Source organism: Neofelis nebulosa, chromosome 7 (assembly GCF_028018385.1).
Source record: "Neofelis nebulosa isolate mNeoNeb1 chromosome 7, mNeoNeb1.pri, whole genome shotgun sequence".
NCBI lineage: Eukaryota > Metazoa > Chordata > Mammalia > Carnivora > Felidae > Neofelis > Neofelis nebulosa.
In genome coordinates, this window is record NC_080788.1 from 135,237,911 (window position 1) to 135,253,765 (window position 15,855).

Genomic DNA, 15,855 nt, shown 5'->3' on the forward strand with positions numbered 1-15,855 from the left:
GAGAATAAATGGAGTGGTTTGATTTGAATAATGGTTGATTCACACATCAGAAATTTTAAAGGGCCATCAGGAATTTACTAGGTAAGCACAAAGGATCTGGTTGTTCCTGCAGAGTTGAATTAGCAAACATTTTCGATTTAAACACTTTATTAGTAAAAAGAAGCTAACTCTGGGGCGCCTGGGTGGCTCAGTTGGTTAAATGTCCTACTCTGACTCAAAGTCATGATTTCAGGGCTCATGAGTTCGAGACCTGCATCAGGCTGTCTCCTATCGGTCCAGAGCCCACTTTGGATCTTCTACCTCCCTCTCTCTCTGCCCCTCCCCCCTTTCTCTCTCTCTCATAATTAAACATTAAAAAAAAAAAAGGTTAATTCTCATTCAGGATGAAAGAGCCTCAGAAACACAGAGTCTACTTTTACGAGTGATCTTTCCCTACACAAGGCCACCAGCATGCAAAGTTTCCACAGTTTAATTCAACAAACATTTATTAAGCATCTATTGTGTGCCAGACAATGTTAGGTTCTGAGGATACAAAATTGTATAAAATGTGATGCTATCCTTCAAGGAACTTACAGTCTAATTGGGAAAAGGGACAAAGAAGTGAAAAATAGCTCTGTGGTTGCACTCAGATGAACACCAGGGACTGGGGGAGCCCTTGGGCCACAGAGGGCCTCCAGGAAGTCTGCCTGGAGGAGGTAACCCCTGAGCCAAGCCTTGAAAAATGATTTCGGGTCTGGTCCAAGTGGAATATGTGTGACACTGAAGCTGGAGTTAGGAGCCCGGGATCTGACTTTCATCTAACTAACTTGCTGTGTGACCTTGTGAAAGTCATATTCCCTCTCTGGAAATCACTGAATTCTCAGGGTAAATGTGGGAGAGAAGATCACTAGCATTCCGCAGTAAGATGGGGCGTGAGAAATTCATCCACCGGAAAGAAAGACAAAACTCTTTAGAATACATGATTAAAATAAATGGGAAATAAATGTGATCGGTCAGGTACTTAGGATCAAAGTGCCAGCTAAACCCCAGTAACACACCAGTGGAAAGTTAGCGCAGAAAACCAGTACTTTGGCAGGTTGAAAAAAACACTTCAGTCTTTCTCAAGAAACGGAAGTTTCTTCTGAGGAATCTAAAGAGAAGCCTGCAAAGCCTGCAGCTAGGAACCCAAGCAGCCTTCAATCTAGGGGCCGGGCCCGCGCAGAAACCCGGAGCGCTAATGGAAGGGGCAGGCCCGGCGCGGCGGAGGCAGCCAATGAGAGAGCTTCCCGATGAGGTCATGGAGTTCCTCGGCGCTTCATTGGAGGACCCCCCGCGAGGCTTTGGCGCCGACTGCCCCGCTGGACGGCGGGTAGCAGCCGCAGGCCCGGGAGCCAGGGCTGGGAGGGCGCGTCTGGGAGGGCGCGTCCCCAAACTTTCTCCCAGTATTTATTTACGCAGAGCAGCGAGCCACGCGGTGAGTAGGACCCGGTCTCCTCCTGCAGGGAGAAATGAAAATGCCCCCCAAAAGAGCTCTTACCCACCCAGAGGCTGGATTCCCAGGAACCCTCATTTTTGGTGAAAGTGGAGAGCTTGTTTTGTCTTGTTTCAGTCCCAACACACTGATTAATTAGACACCCAAGGCCAGGAACAAAGACATTTCTGGTGTTTTGAAACATTTTAAAACCATGATCCTCAAACCCTGGTGCACAGAGGGATCCAGAATGCTGGCTATGGAGGCTAGGCCCTACCCCTGACTCTTGTCCTTCTGACTCTGAAACCTGCCGGATAAGGACACTGGCAGGGCCTGAGAGCTGGACTCCACTTTAGGAACCACACTATTTAAAACATCATCTGAACTTGTTAGAAATGCAAATATTCAGGCTGCCACCTAGACCTGCTGAATCAGAAGCCATCTGTGTGTGTGTGTGTGTGTGTTTAATTTGCAGAGAGAGAGCACGCGCGCGCACACATGAGTGGGGGAGTGGCAGAGAGAGAGGGAGACACAGACTCCAAAGCAGGCTCCAGGCTCTGAGCTGTCAGCACAGAGTCCGACACGGGGCTGGAACCCACGAGCCACGAGATCATGACCTGAGCCCAATTCAGTCGCTTAACCAACTGAGCCACCCAGGTGCCCCGCCATCTGTGTTTTTACAAACCTTGCAGGTGGTTCTGGTGCTCACTAATGTGTGAGAACTGGCCTAAGTCCTCGTGACCTTTGAGACTGCTTCAGAACAATGTGGATTCTGTACTCAGAATCCTAGGGCTGGGAAAGGGGCCCCCGGTCCAGTCCCCTGTGGGGGAGGTAAGTTTGGAGTGCTTGCCCTGTTCTCACCATGGACTCCTGGAGCCTGTTTCGGCTCCTAGCAGCTGCCGTGGTTTGGGCTACGGGAAATTGGACCAGAGATGCACGTGTGACCAGGGCTTTCCTGGATCGAGGCAGTCCCTGTGAGTGGCTGGACCAAGCGTGAACTTGGTACCCACAGGCAGCCCTGTTCTGCCCTGTGGCCTGGGCAGCAGAGGAAACCAGTCTGCAGAAGGAAGAACAGTGAAGCAGACACATAGGCCCAGAGAGGGGAGGTGGAAAGAGAGTCCATGCCGAGATGCCCTCCAGGCCCTGCACTGCCAGGCCCCTGCCTCCCTCTCAGACTTAATTCAGGCCACTGGCTCTGGCTGATGGACCTCAGGGCACTTTGGTCTTTAAACAAGCATAACCTGGTCCCATCCGAGGTTTGGGGCATGTCGTTCCCTCGGCCTAGAACTCTGAACCATCTTTCCCATGCTGCCTCAGGCTTGACATTCAGGAATGTTCTTTTTTTTGAGGTGGGGGAGGAATGTTCTTAAGTGACCCTTCTTCAGAGAGGGCCACTCTAAAAGGACCCCTCCTGCAGCCAGACTCTATCATATTAGCCTGCTTCCGTGTCTTCCTCGCATGTGACATTTTCAGTACTATCATGGGTATTCATTTGCTTACCAGCTCTCCATAAGCTCCTTGAGAGCCGAGATCCTGGGGGTTTGTTCATCACTGGATCCCAGGGCCTTGAACGTGCCTGGCATGTAGAGTGGTAGCTCAGTAAATGTTCAATGAAGAAGAGATCACTTTCCCAGCCTTCCCAAGGCCCAGCTGCCTCCAGCCCTCAGGCTGCAAGAGACCCTCCCAGTCTGTGTTTCTGACAACACCCCTCCTGGCATCCCGTGTGGATTCCTGATGTTTGCCACTCAAGGACTCCTGAGGGGTTCAGCCTCATTTTACAGACCAGAAAACAAAGGCCCGAGTGACTGGGCCAGGGCTATGTGGCCAGTGAGCGGGACAGTGGGGACAAGAAAACTGTGTTTTCGGGCCACCGCTGCATCCCCCAGGCTACTCACCCTCATGATCTTGGGCCACTCCCCACAGCAAAGCAGTCAAGTCAACCTCAGGCCTTTTTTGTTTTTTGTGTTTTGCCTCTTCTTGTAAGCTTTTAATAAATCAGTTTCATTTTCAAAACATTGCCCAGAATAGTCTGTGGCCAGCAGAAAGATGCTGCCAGCACTGTCTACTGTAGGAAGTTATTTTCTGATGAGCTCCAGTGGGGTGGATGGTTTGAAGGTCTCTGTTGCTGCAGGAGCATGATGAAGGTTGCACGGGTCCTCACCCCACCCAGATTTCTCTTTTTAGCACGTAAAGGGATATGAACGAGCAGTTCCACTGCTGGATATTTATCCAAAGAAAACAAAAACACTAATTTGAAAAGATATCTGCACTCCCATGTTCATTACAGCATTATTTACAGAAGCCAAGAAATGGAGTCAACCTAAGTGTCCACAGACAGATGAATGGATAAAGAAGGTGTGATATATATATGTGTGTGTGTGTGTATGTATATATATGTATATATATATATATATATATATATGGTGGAATATTACTCAGCCATAAAAAAGAATGAAGTCTTGCCATTTGCCAAAACAGATGGACCTCGATGGCATTATGCTAATGAAGTAAGTCAGACACAGAAAGACAAGTACTGTATGATTGCCACTTATATGTGGAATCTAAAACAAAACAAAACAAAAAAACTCATAGATACAGAAAACAGATTGGTGGTTATCAGAGGCTGGGGGGCCATGGAGCAAAATGGGTGAAGAGGGTCAAAAGGCACAAATTTCCAGTTATAAAATAAAGGCATGGGGAGGTAAGGTACAACACAGTGACTGTAGTTAATAATACTGTACTGCATATTTGAAATTTGTTGAGAGTAAATCTTAACAGTTCTCATCATAAGAAAAAAAAATTAGCAACTATGTGTGGCAGTGGATGTTAACTAGACTTACTGTGATCACTTCAGAACATACACATGTACACCTGAAACTATATAAGGGTATATGTCAATTATGCCTCAAAAAAATAAAAACCTAAAAGGACATGTTTTTACAGATGTTCTTGTGTTACAGCCTCTGGTTTGCTGCAGTCCAGGGAAGGAGAGCCTTTGGCCCAGAGGGAAAAGAATTTTTTTTAATGTTTATTTATTAGAGAGAGTGTGTGAGAGAACAAGCAGGGGAGGAGCAGAGAGAGAGGGAGACAGAGAATCTGAAACAGGCTCCAGGCTCGGAGCTGCCAGCACAGAGCCTGATGTGGGCTTGAACCCACGAGCTGTGAGATCATAACCTGAGCCGAAGTCAGATGCTTAACCGACTGAACCACCCAGGCACCCCTAGAACCAGAGGAAATAGTTTTAACAGCTGTGTGTCGAACATTGTTCTAAGGAGCTTTCCCAAGCAATAGGACACTTGCACTTGGCCTGGGACCTCAACAAATATGTGTTGAATAGCTGACTCAGCCATGAGTAACTGTTGTCAAACTCAGAGCTCATGCTGGTCAGGAAGGCAGGGAGTAGGAAGAGTGGAGTTGGATGCCCTTGCTCTGGGTATTTATCCAAAGATGAATGGCCATCTGTTATGCCTTGTGGTCACCTGGGATCTTTATCTCCCTCCTGTATTTGGGGAACCCCCCACTTGATGAGGCAGATCCCCCCTCCCACCGGGGAACTTGAGAATGCCAGGCACTCACTGTGCCAAACTCCCTTGTGGATCAGGGTGGGTAACCTCAGCTCTGCTGGGCAGACAACCTCTCAGAGCCCGGGGGCAGCCGCATCCTGATCTGGTCCAGGTTGTTGTGGCTGCTGTGGGTGGTGTCAGCCCACGTGCACCTGCGTGACCACGCCCAGTAGTGGCGCCATGCCCTCTCCTCTCCAGACCAGTCTTCGGGAGGATTTCTGGCCTCTGTAGAGGGCTGCCCAGCTTCCATCCTGGTCCCTGTCATCCCCGAGATTGTGAGCCATCTGAGGTTAATTGTGTTAATGCAGAAACCAGCCTCCATTGGTTTCTGTGGAGAACAGGACTGAGGGAGGAGGCTTCCAGAAGGAGGGCCAGGCACTAGCAGGGCAAGAAGAGGGTACAGGTGCCCGGGTGGAGGAAGTGGCATTTGAGCAGGGAGAGTACCGCAGCAGTGTTGTCCTTGAGACCAAGTCATGGGTTGAACAGAGAGAAGTGAGTCACATGTGGGTAGGAGCCTCCCCCAGCTCCTCACTTGGGTCACCGAGGGTCACAGGAACCGTGAATGGGCTGGAGGGTTTTCCTGCAAGTCTGGCTTGCTTTCTAAGCCTTTCATTCAAGAATGTTAATTAGACTGCCTCATCCTCATCGTGGGAGGCTTCTCAGGTTTGATCGGGAGGCCTCAGGCTGCATGCCCAGCCTGGGGCCCAAATAGCCAAGTCCTTCCCCTAAGATACTATTTTAACTTGGGGTGAACTTCTCTTATTATTTGTTTTATTTTTGAGAGGGAGGGGGGGGGAGAAGAGCAGGGGAGAAGGGCAGAGGGAGAGAGAAAGAACCCCAAGCAGGCTCCATGCTCAGCACAGAGCCCCACATGGGGCTCGATATCACAACCCTGGGATCATGACCCGAGCTGAAATCAAGAGTCTGACTCTCAACTGACTGAGCCACCCAGGCACCCCAGACTTTCCTTTCACAGGGAAAAGCAAAGCTTTCAGGGACCCCACCTCCCTAAAATCTCCAGCAGAGATCTTGCACCTCTGCCTTTGATGGGAGCAACTAATCCCAGTGGGTTGAGCCCTTGCAACTCTGTGTGCATTAGAACAGGCTCCTGGGGGGCACCCAGGGGGCTCAGTTGGTTAAGCATCAGGTCACGATCTCACGGTTCATGGGTTTGAGTCCCATGTCGGCTCTGTGCTGACAGCTCAGAGCCTGGAGCCTGCTTCCAATTCTGTGTCTGCCTCTCTCTCTGCCCCTCTCCCATCTGTGCTCTTTCTTTCTCTCTCTCAAAAATAAATAATAAATATTAAAAATATACATATTAATCCTATTAGAATTGACTCCTGGGCCTAAGCCTGGGGGGGTGGAGGCAGGAAGGGTTTGGGGACCCACTCCTGAGTGGCTGAGGGGTCTCTCTAGTGGGGCTTCGCCCCATGCAGGGAGGCACTGATGTACACAGTGGGGCCAGGGATCAGGTCCTTTCTTGGAAGCAGGGATTCAATGAGCAAGGTGCGGCAGGGGTGCTTAGACATGGGAGAAGAAGAAGAAGAGGAAGAGGGAAAGGTCCCTAAAAGGTCGGAACAGAGTCTGGTGCCCCATAGACTGGCCTCCCTCTCCTGTTCTCATCTCATTCCTAACCCCGGCTTAAACCAACTGCAGCACAGCCCTTCATGCAAGTCCAAGTCCGGATGGATGGACAAGGAGGCAGCTGCCCACACAGGGGACCTCAAGGAGCACAATCTGGAAAGAGCCGAAGCAGGACGTGGCATTCCTATGGCCCTTACCATCCTGAACGTCAAGCCAGCATCTGCCACATGCTGCCTTCTACAGGTCATGGGCTCTGTTCGTCAGCTTCTCACAGTGTCCCCGGGCCGGGGGCCTGTGGACACCAGGCACTGCAGGCCATGGCTTAGCCCTCCGTGCACCCTCAGGACACCCAACTCAGCAGGTACTCGCCAGTTCACCCATCCATCGAGGGGGGTGGCTTGGAGAGCCCCCAAAGGAAGGAGAAGGGAGATTTCTGCAGAACCATGCCTCCCTCTGCACCAGACTCCTCTCCTTCCCCAAGAGGAAGAGACAGTTAGGATTTCCAGTTCTCTCCTTTGTCATTCTTTCTTACACTAGTGCTTTATTGTGACAGGGGCACACAGTCCCTCTCCTGTTAGAGGCATTTGGGTGTGCATTTGCTCTTCTGGGGGACTGTGTCTCTCAGAAAGGCCAGGACGAGGTCTTGGTCACTTCAACAACCCCCACAGCATCTGGCATGTGGTTGGCATGCCGTAGTTTTTGAATGAAGGAACATTCATTGAATGGGATTGTCATACAAGAGGCCACCTACCCTAATAACATCCGTGTAGCGCGTTAGAATGTGTCATTTAGTTTGGGGGCACCTGGGTGGCTCAGTCTGTTAAGTGTCTGATTTCAACTCAGGTCATGATCTCACGGTTTGTGAGTTCAAGCCCCTCATTGGGCGCTCTACTGTCAGCGTGGAGCCCGCTTTGGATCGTCTGTCCCCACCCTCCCTCTGACCCCTGCCGCCCACTGGCACGATGTGTGTGCACCCTCTCTCTCTCTCTCAAAAACAAATAAACATTAAAAAATAAAAAGTTTTAGATAGAAATCAGCATACATTCTCAATATAAAATATATAATTTAATAGTTATCAATATATTCACAGAGTTGTGCAACCGTCACCAAAACCAATTTTAGAGCATTCTATCATCCCCAAAAGACATCTTGGACCCATCAGCAGTCACTCCTAGTCCCTCTTCCCCAGATCTTGGCAAACGTTAATTGATTTTCCGTCTTTATGGATTTGCCTATTCTGGCCATTTCTTTTAAATGGAGTAACACAATATGTGGTTTTTTAAATAACTGGCTTCTTTGACTTAGCATAATGTTTTCAAGATTTCTCCACACTGTAGCATGTATCAGCGCTTCATTCAGTTTTATGGTCGAATAATGTTCCATTGTGTGGAGGCCACAGTTCTGAACATTGGGTTGTTTGAACCTTTTGACCATTGGGAATGAGGCCGCTGTGTACCTTTGTGTGCAGATTTTGGTGTAGACCCACATTTTCATTTTGCTCAGGTATATACCTAGGAGTGGAATTGTTGGGTCACATGTCAACTCTACATTTAACTCTTTGAGGAACTGCCAAACTGTTTTCCAAAACAGCTGCACCATTTTACATTCTCATCAACAATGTAGAAGTGTTCCAGTTTCTCTACACTCTCGCCAACGGCTGTCTTTTTGATTGTAGCCATCCTAGTGGATGTGAAGTGTATCTCATTGCAGTTTTGATTTGCACTTCCTTGATGGATAATATTCTCGACCAATTTTTTTGTGTGCTTATTGACTATTTGTCTTCTATGGAAAATTCAAATCCCTTACCTATTTTTAGTTGTTTTTTTTTTCAAATTTTAATTGAAGTACAGTTGACATAGAACATTATATTAGCTTCAGGTGTACCACACAGTGATTTGACAATTATATACGTTACAAGATGTTCACCATGATAAGTATAGTTACCATCTGTCATCACACAAAGTTATTACAATCTTATTGACTATATTCCTTTATGCTGGACTTTTCTTCCCTGCGACTTATTTGTTTTATAATTGAAGGTTTGTACTTTTTAATCCCCTTCACCTGTTTCTTCTACCCCCCCTCCCCCCGTGCCCTCCCCTCTGGCAGCCACTAGTTTGTTTTCCATATTTATGAGTCTGTTTCTCTTTTTCATCATTGTTGTTTGTTTGTTTTGTTTTTTAGATTCCACGTAGAAGTGAAATTGTACGGTATTTTTATTTCTCTGATTTATTTCATATAGTGTGACACCCTTTAGGCCCATCCATGTTGTCACGAATGGCGAGGTCCTGTTCTATTTCATGACTAATATTCCATCATGTATATATACCACAGCTTCTTAACCATTCATTCATCCACGGACACTTGGGCTGCTTCCATATCTTGGCTATTGTAAACGATGCTGCAGTAAACATAGGGGTGCCTATATCTTCTTGAATTAATGTTCTCGTTTTCTTTGGGTAAATGCCCAGTAGTGGAATTATTGGATTACATGGTAGTTTTATGTTTCGTTTTCTGAGGAACTGCCATGCTGCCAGGCAAATCCAACAGTGCATGAGGTTCCCTTTTCTCCGCATCCTCACCAACACTTGTTATATCTTGTCTTTTTTTCTTCAAACGTTTATTTATTTTTGAGAGAGAGAGAGAGAGACACACACAGACAGAGAGAGAGAGAGTGGGGGAGGGGTGGAGAGAGAAGGGGACAGAAGCAGGCTCTATGAGCCCGATCAGGGGCTCAAATTCACAAACTGAGATCATGACCTGAGCAGAAGTTGAAGTCGGATCCTCAACTGCCTGAGCCACCCGGGCACCCCGTTTCTTATCTTTTGATTCTAGCCATTCTGACAGGTGTGAGGTGGTATCTCATTGTGGTTTCGATTTCCATTTTTGTGATGATGAGTGATGTTGAGCATCTTTTCATGTGTCTGTTGGCCATCTGGATGTCTGCTTTGGAAAAATATCCATTCAGTCCTCTGCCCATTTTTAATCCTTTGCCCATTTTTAAATTGGATTTTTTTGTCTTTTTTATTGTTGAGCGGTGGTAGTTTTTTATATATTCTAAATATGTCTCTTAAAAATTTTTTTTTAATGTTTATGTTTGAGAGAGAGAGAGAGAGAGCACACACGTGGGGGTGGGGCAGAGAGAGAGGGAGACACAGAACCCGAAGCAGGCTCCAGGCTCTGAGCCGGTAGCACAGAGCCCGATGCGGGGCTCGAACCCACGAGCTGCGAGATCATGACCTGAATTGAAGTCAGATGTTCAACCGACTGAGCGGCCCAGGCACCCCTAAATATAAATCTCTTATCAGATATATGATTTGCAAATATTTCTCCCATTCTATGGTTATTTTTTCATTCTCTTGTTAGTGTCCTTTGAAGTGCAAATGTTTTAATTTTGATGAAATCCAATTTATCTAATTTTTCCTTTTGTCACCTGTGCTTTTGGTATTGTTTTTAAGACACCATTGCCTAACTTTGGGTCATGAAGATTTACACCTATGTTTTCTTCCACAAATTTTGTAGTTTTAGTTCTTATGGTTAGGACTACGATCCATTTTTGAATTAATTATCGTGTATGGTGAGGTAGGGGGTCCAAATTCATTCTTTTGCTTGTGGATATTCAGTTATTCCAGCTTTCTTTCTTTCTTTCTTTCTTTCTTTCTTTCTTTCTTTCTTTCTTTCTTTCTTTCTATCTTTAAATTCAACTTAGTTAACGTACAGTACACTAGTGATTTCAGGAGTAGAATTTAATGATTCATCACTTATGTGCAGCACTCAGTGCTCATCCCAACAAGTGCCCTGCTAAGTACCCATCACCTATCTAGCCTATCCTCCACCCACCACCCTCCAGTAATCCTCAGTTTGTTCTCTGTATTTAAGAGTCTCTCATGGTAGTTGCTCCCACACCCTTTATTGAAAAGGCTATTCTTTCCCCCATTGAACGATATTGGCATGCTTACAAAAAGTCATGTGACCACAAATTGACCATAAAGGGTTTATTTCTGAATTCTGGTGTTTATTCCATAGATCTACATGCTTATTCTTTTTTTTTCTTTTTTTTTTTTTTTTTTCAATTTCTTGATGTTTATTTTTGGGAGAGAGAGAGAGACAGTGTGAGTGGGGGAGGGTCAGATAAAGAGAGGGAAACACAGAATCTGAATCAGACTCCAGGCTCCAAGCTGTCAGCAGAGAGCCCGATGCGGGGCTCAAACTCACCAGCTGTGAGACCATGACCTGAGCCGAAGTCGGACGCTCAACTGACTGAGCCACCCAAGTGCCCCTACATGCTTATTCTTATGTTAGTATCACACTCTCTTGATCACTGTATCTTGGTAGTAACTTTGGAAATTGGGAAATTTCAGTTCTTAATTTTGTCTTTTACAAGATTATTTTGACCATTGAAGGTCCGTTGCATTTTTATATTAAAATTTGGATCCATTTCAACGTTTTTTATTTATTTTTGGGACAGAGAGAGACAGAGCATGAACGGGGGAGGGGCAGAGAGAGAGGGAGACACAGAATCAGAAACAGGCTCTAGGCTCCGAGCCATCAGCCCAGAGCCTGACGCAGGGCTCGAACTCACGGACCGCGAGATCGTGACCTGGCTGAAGTTGGACGCTTAACCGACTGCGCCACCCAGGCGCCCCAAAATTTGGATCCATTTCATATTAAAATTCGGACCCACTTCTGCCAAAGCTGGCAGCTGGGACTTCACTAGGGATTGTGTTGAATCTGTAGATTAATTTGGTTGAGTACTGACATCTTAAGAATATTAAGTCTCATCCTGTCTTCTACTTGTCCCTTGTCTCTGCAGAATTGCTGCTGTTTAAAAGAGGCCGGGAGCTGGATTTGCTGAGTTCCAATGGCCTCCGGGGCATCTGGTTGCTGAAGTCAGAAGAGGTTTGCCTTTCTGGTCTCAGAGACCTAAGGGATCAAGGCTCAGCTTCAGGCAAGATCATCTCATGCTTGATTGCCAGAATTCCTGGGCCCCAATATGGATACGATTTCAGGGCTTCTTTCCACCGCAGGCCTGATCAGCAAATGCTCCCAGCTGAGTGTTCAGGAACCTTCACCACATTAACAAAGCCCATGATAGGTTGGCTTGTACACATTGGGCCTCAAATATTTTTGCTGCATAAACGATCAAGTCATTCAGGCAAACAGTAACCTCCAGGTCAGTTTCAAGGGCACCAAAAAGGCTTCTTCCCCAACGTTTCACCTACCTGTCCTCCCCACAGTCCTTAGAGAGTCTGGTCTGGGGCAGGTGCCTGTTAACATGCAAATGTGTCTGAAGATAATACGGAAACTATAGTCTCTGTGGTCTCCCAGCTCAAATTAGTTTCTTATCTCCCTTTCCCTGCGGTGGGAGGGGCGTGGGAGGGGCTGTCAGGGAATCGAGGGAGGGCGCAGAGGCGCTGTCTGCCCAGGTTAGTGTGGGAGGTGCCCTGGAGAAACTTCATTGACATCCAGCTTTTCCCAAACAGGGGAACCAGTTCCTGGTGATTAAGACATTGGGGCCTGAGGGATGTCCTGAGAGAGCAGAAGGTCACAGAGCACAGAGAAAAGAGCAAGGTGAGGACATCCAAGGGACTGTCTGTGGTCTGGAGGTAAGCCCGGATCAGACCAGACTGGAGCTCCAGGCTCAGGGCTCTCTTCCCTGTGCTATGGGTCACAGTTGCACACAGGCCGGGGCCACTGTTTCCAGATTTACTGAGTGTCTACTGTGGTGCCGGGGACAAAGCTGGATACTGGCGACACACAGTGGGGAGCTGACAGCTGAATGGGGAGGACACCCAGCCATTAGATGGCTATGAAGTCACGTACTTATGACTATGAGTTATATTAGGAAGATATGTGGGGTCTGGGAAGGGAAGGAACAATCTGAAGGCCCCCACTGAGTGGAGGGATCAGGGATGCCTCTGGGCAGAGGACGGAAGTAGAGATCTCCTGTCAGGATGGGGTCAGGGAGTGCTGGGGGCAGAGTGAGCAGGGCAAGGAGCTCAGGGGCTGGGGCCTGCCCTCTACTGGGTTAAGACAAGAGCAGGACCACAGGGGGCTTGAAGGCATCTGCCTAGGATCAGTTGGGAGCCACCGAGCAGTTTCAGTTTCGGCGGAACGTGACATGATCAGACTTGGATTTTATGATGGTCATTGGGGTGATGCCCACCTCAAAAATCCCCGCGCCTGGCTTACCGCTGAAGTTCAGGCCCCCCTAGCCCAAGAGAGCCCTGGGGGAGGCCAGCTTCCTTCTCTGCAAGCGGATCAGTGGCCTTTGTGTAGAAACCACAGCTCAAACTTACTTTTATTTCCTGAAGACCAGGAGACATCGAAACCCACTCTTGGCCCTCAGCTTCAGGGAGTCTTTTTGGCTCCCGGGGGCACCCCCATCTGGCCCTCTCTGAGCTGGACACCAGAGCACAGGGGCGTTTCTGGGCTGGCTGGCCCCTGACTTTGTGCCTGGGAGGCAGAAGGTACCATTTTCCCTCGGGCCTCTGCACCTCTCTGAAATCTTGGGAAAGCTACAGAGCCACCTTCCGACTGGGATGGAGTGCTGGGGTCCGCGTGGTCCAGCTGCCGGGGCAGAAGGGTGCAGAGCCTGGGCACCTCCTTCTTTACCAGCAGTATCTGTACAGTGTGAGGGGTGCTGTCGAGCAGACAAAATCAGCTGAGGCCCATCCCCTCGTCAGGAAGCTGGGTTCTAGATTTCCTGTGCCCCCCACCCCTCTGTGCTCTGTTGATTTGGGTGTCTGTATACAGGCTGGGGATGATGTCTGCCTGCCTGTGTTTCTCTCTTTCTCTGAAAAACTTGTAAAATAAAAAACCCACATGGTGTCCAGGGTGGAGCCATCTCTAAAGTGTCTTTTCTCCAGACCGTGGGCAAATCACTTAACCTTCCTGGGCCTCAGTTTTCTTGTTGTAAATTTCTCATGACCCCAAAGTATCTCAGAGTAGGAGTGTCAGGACACCCCATCCTGGTCAGTGGCCAATCGTGCAGTGTCCAGAAACCCAAGCACATTGAGATCCTGGGCCTCCCCGAGTGACCCCACAGGGTCACCTGGAGGGCCTCACACAGATGCAGAGGAGTGGGCCCCAAACTTCTAAGGGGCATCTGTGTTCCACAAAGCCCTAGAGCAGCTCAGGTCGTGACCTCAAACCCCAGGAACCACCCCCTATCAAAAGGTGGTCATGAGCTGTGGTTTCTGTACAAGGGCCACTGCTCCACTTGCAGAGAAGGCAGCTGACCTCCCCCAGGGCTCTCTTGGCCTAGGGGTGCCTGAACTTCAGCGGTAAGCCAGCTAAGCCAGGCAAGCCAGGTGCAGGGATTTTTGAGGTGGGCGTCACCCCAATGACCATCAGAAAATTCAAGTCTGTTCATTTGTTTCAAGGCTTTTTTTTTTTTTTAATCTTTATTTTTGAGAGAAAGAGAGAGCGCAAGTGGGGGAGAAACAGGGAGAGAGGGAGACACAGAATCCAAAGCAGGCTCCAGGCTCTGAGCTGTCAGCACAGAACCCAACGCGGGGCTCGAACTCATGAGCTATGAGGTCATGACCTGAGCTGAAGTTGGATGCTTAACCGACTGAGCCACCCAGGCAGGAGCCCTCTTTCAAGTTTTTTTGAGAGTAGCTCTGAACGAAAGCTAGAACACTGCAGGATGCTGCAGGGGTTTGCCAGTTACTCTCCCATGCTCCTGGGAAAGCCCAAGTTTGTTCTTCAGCTGCGGAACACAGCAGCAGAAGACGGTGTTTATGAATCCAAGGAGTGGTCTTGATTTCGCACAGAAGATAGAAAAGCTGAGTATTTCCCGCATGGACCGTGATAAGCAGACCAGCTTGCTCCTGTGGCGGCTGGCTGCTGGGTCGCCCTGATGAAGATTTCTCAGCGAAATCACAGTGTTGAAGCAATCACAACCCAGAGAGGAAGGTGCCTGACTTCTCGGGAGAACATAGGTGACCTTTGTCTGAGGAGATGAGTCACGCTCTTTGTTGCCAAGGGGAAGATAGTGGGCATCAACAGAATGAGTCAACACGACTTTGCTGTAATTCACCTTCCTTTCTCGAGGGTGGAAGTGAACATTTGGCCCCTCTTGGGCCTGCTTTCATACTTCATCTCGGAGTAAGACCCTCATGGTGGCATGCAACGTCTTGACAGCAAGTGGCAAAATTATTCCATTATTCTGCAACACCACAGAGGGTCACCCTGCCCAGGGTGGGTGGAGGTGGAGGTAGCAAGAAGGCGCCCGCAGGGTGACGAGGCCTCAGGAACACAAAGCCGGTGTGATGTGTTTAACCCTTGCCACTCTACCTTGGGGTGCAGAGATGTTGTGAAGTGTTAAGAAGATCCGCATTTCATTTCTCTTGTCTTTGATTTTACTGAACTCAATTCCATCAGTAGTTATTAGGCAGCTACTCAGTGATGGCGACACTGATCGCGATTGGGGCTGGTGCTGAATTCCCTCCCACCCCTGCCCCTTAGGGGAATAAAAGTGCAGGAGAATGTCCCTGTCCTGTTTGGGCTCTGCCGGGGAGACAGACGGATTGGTTAAAAGGCTGGATGAAAACATAAGGCAGAGAGCAGAGATGGGGTGGGGAAGGTGGCGGGAGTGGCTATTAATGCTGTTTCTACCCTCTGGTTAGGCTCCCCTTGGACTTTTGAGGAATGACCTCGAACTAGCACCTCTTCTGTGACTCAGGGAAGATGCCCCGCCCTCCTCTAGCCCAGGTGGACAGGACCCTCCCCCCAGGAAGTTCAGTCTTGCCTGGAGGGAGACAATGATGAAGGAAAAAGGACACACACACACACACACACACACACACGCACGCACGCACGGACGCACGCACGCACACGCACGCACGCTCAGTTACAGGCTGCCCACCCCTCCACGTCGGCCTCAGACACTGCTCAGCACTGAGTCCCAGATGAAGCAATCCATTCGTTTTTCTTCCTCAGGCCCCAAGGGGCCAGATTCCTGCCCCTGCCACACCTGGCTCTTTGTTCCTTCCGTCCAGAGGTCCTCCCATTTGCTGTCATTCATTCCGTTTTTTGCTGAAGTTGTTCAGGGATAGTTTTTGTTGCTTTCACACAAAGAACCCAAGTGGGACACCGGCAGATTATTTTTATATCCCTCAGGGTTGGAAAAGATTAGAGAACATGCCCAGGACTCAGGAAGACTGACAGAACTGTCCAGAGCCCAGACCCGGGCGGAGAATGGCTGGCCCTGGGGTGTGGCTGTGAACTCTGATGATAGAAGCAAGAAGACCC

At 48.6% G+C, this 15,855-nt stretch overlaps 2 long non-coding RNA genes across 3 annotated transcripts; one reads left to right on the plus strand and one right to left on the minus strand.

The window, feature by feature from the left end:
- Positions 1–1,280: 1,280 nt before the first annotated feature.
- LOC131517637 (uncharacterized) lies at positions 1,281–15,855 on the plus strand. 2 transcript variants are annotated; one of them, XR_009264718.1, is made up of 4 exons: positions 1,282–1,453; positions 6,670–6,958; positions 11,411–12,168; positions 15,724–15,855. It is a non-coding gene; the product is annotated as an uncharacterized LOC131517637 (long non-coding RNA). The 2 variants fall into 2 exon arrangements; XR_009264717.1 differs by lacking the exon at positions 15,724–15,855 and having other exon boundaries at positions 1,281–1,453; positions 11,411–12,629.
- LOC131517638 (uncharacterized) lies at positions 1,391–3,759 on the minus strand. The gene is made up of 3 exons (XR_009264719.1): positions 3,346–3,759; positions 2,951–3,026; positions 1,391–1,475 (listed from the first exon to the last, which is right to left on the minus strand). It is a non-coding gene; the product is annotated as an uncharacterized LOC131517638 (long non-coding RNA).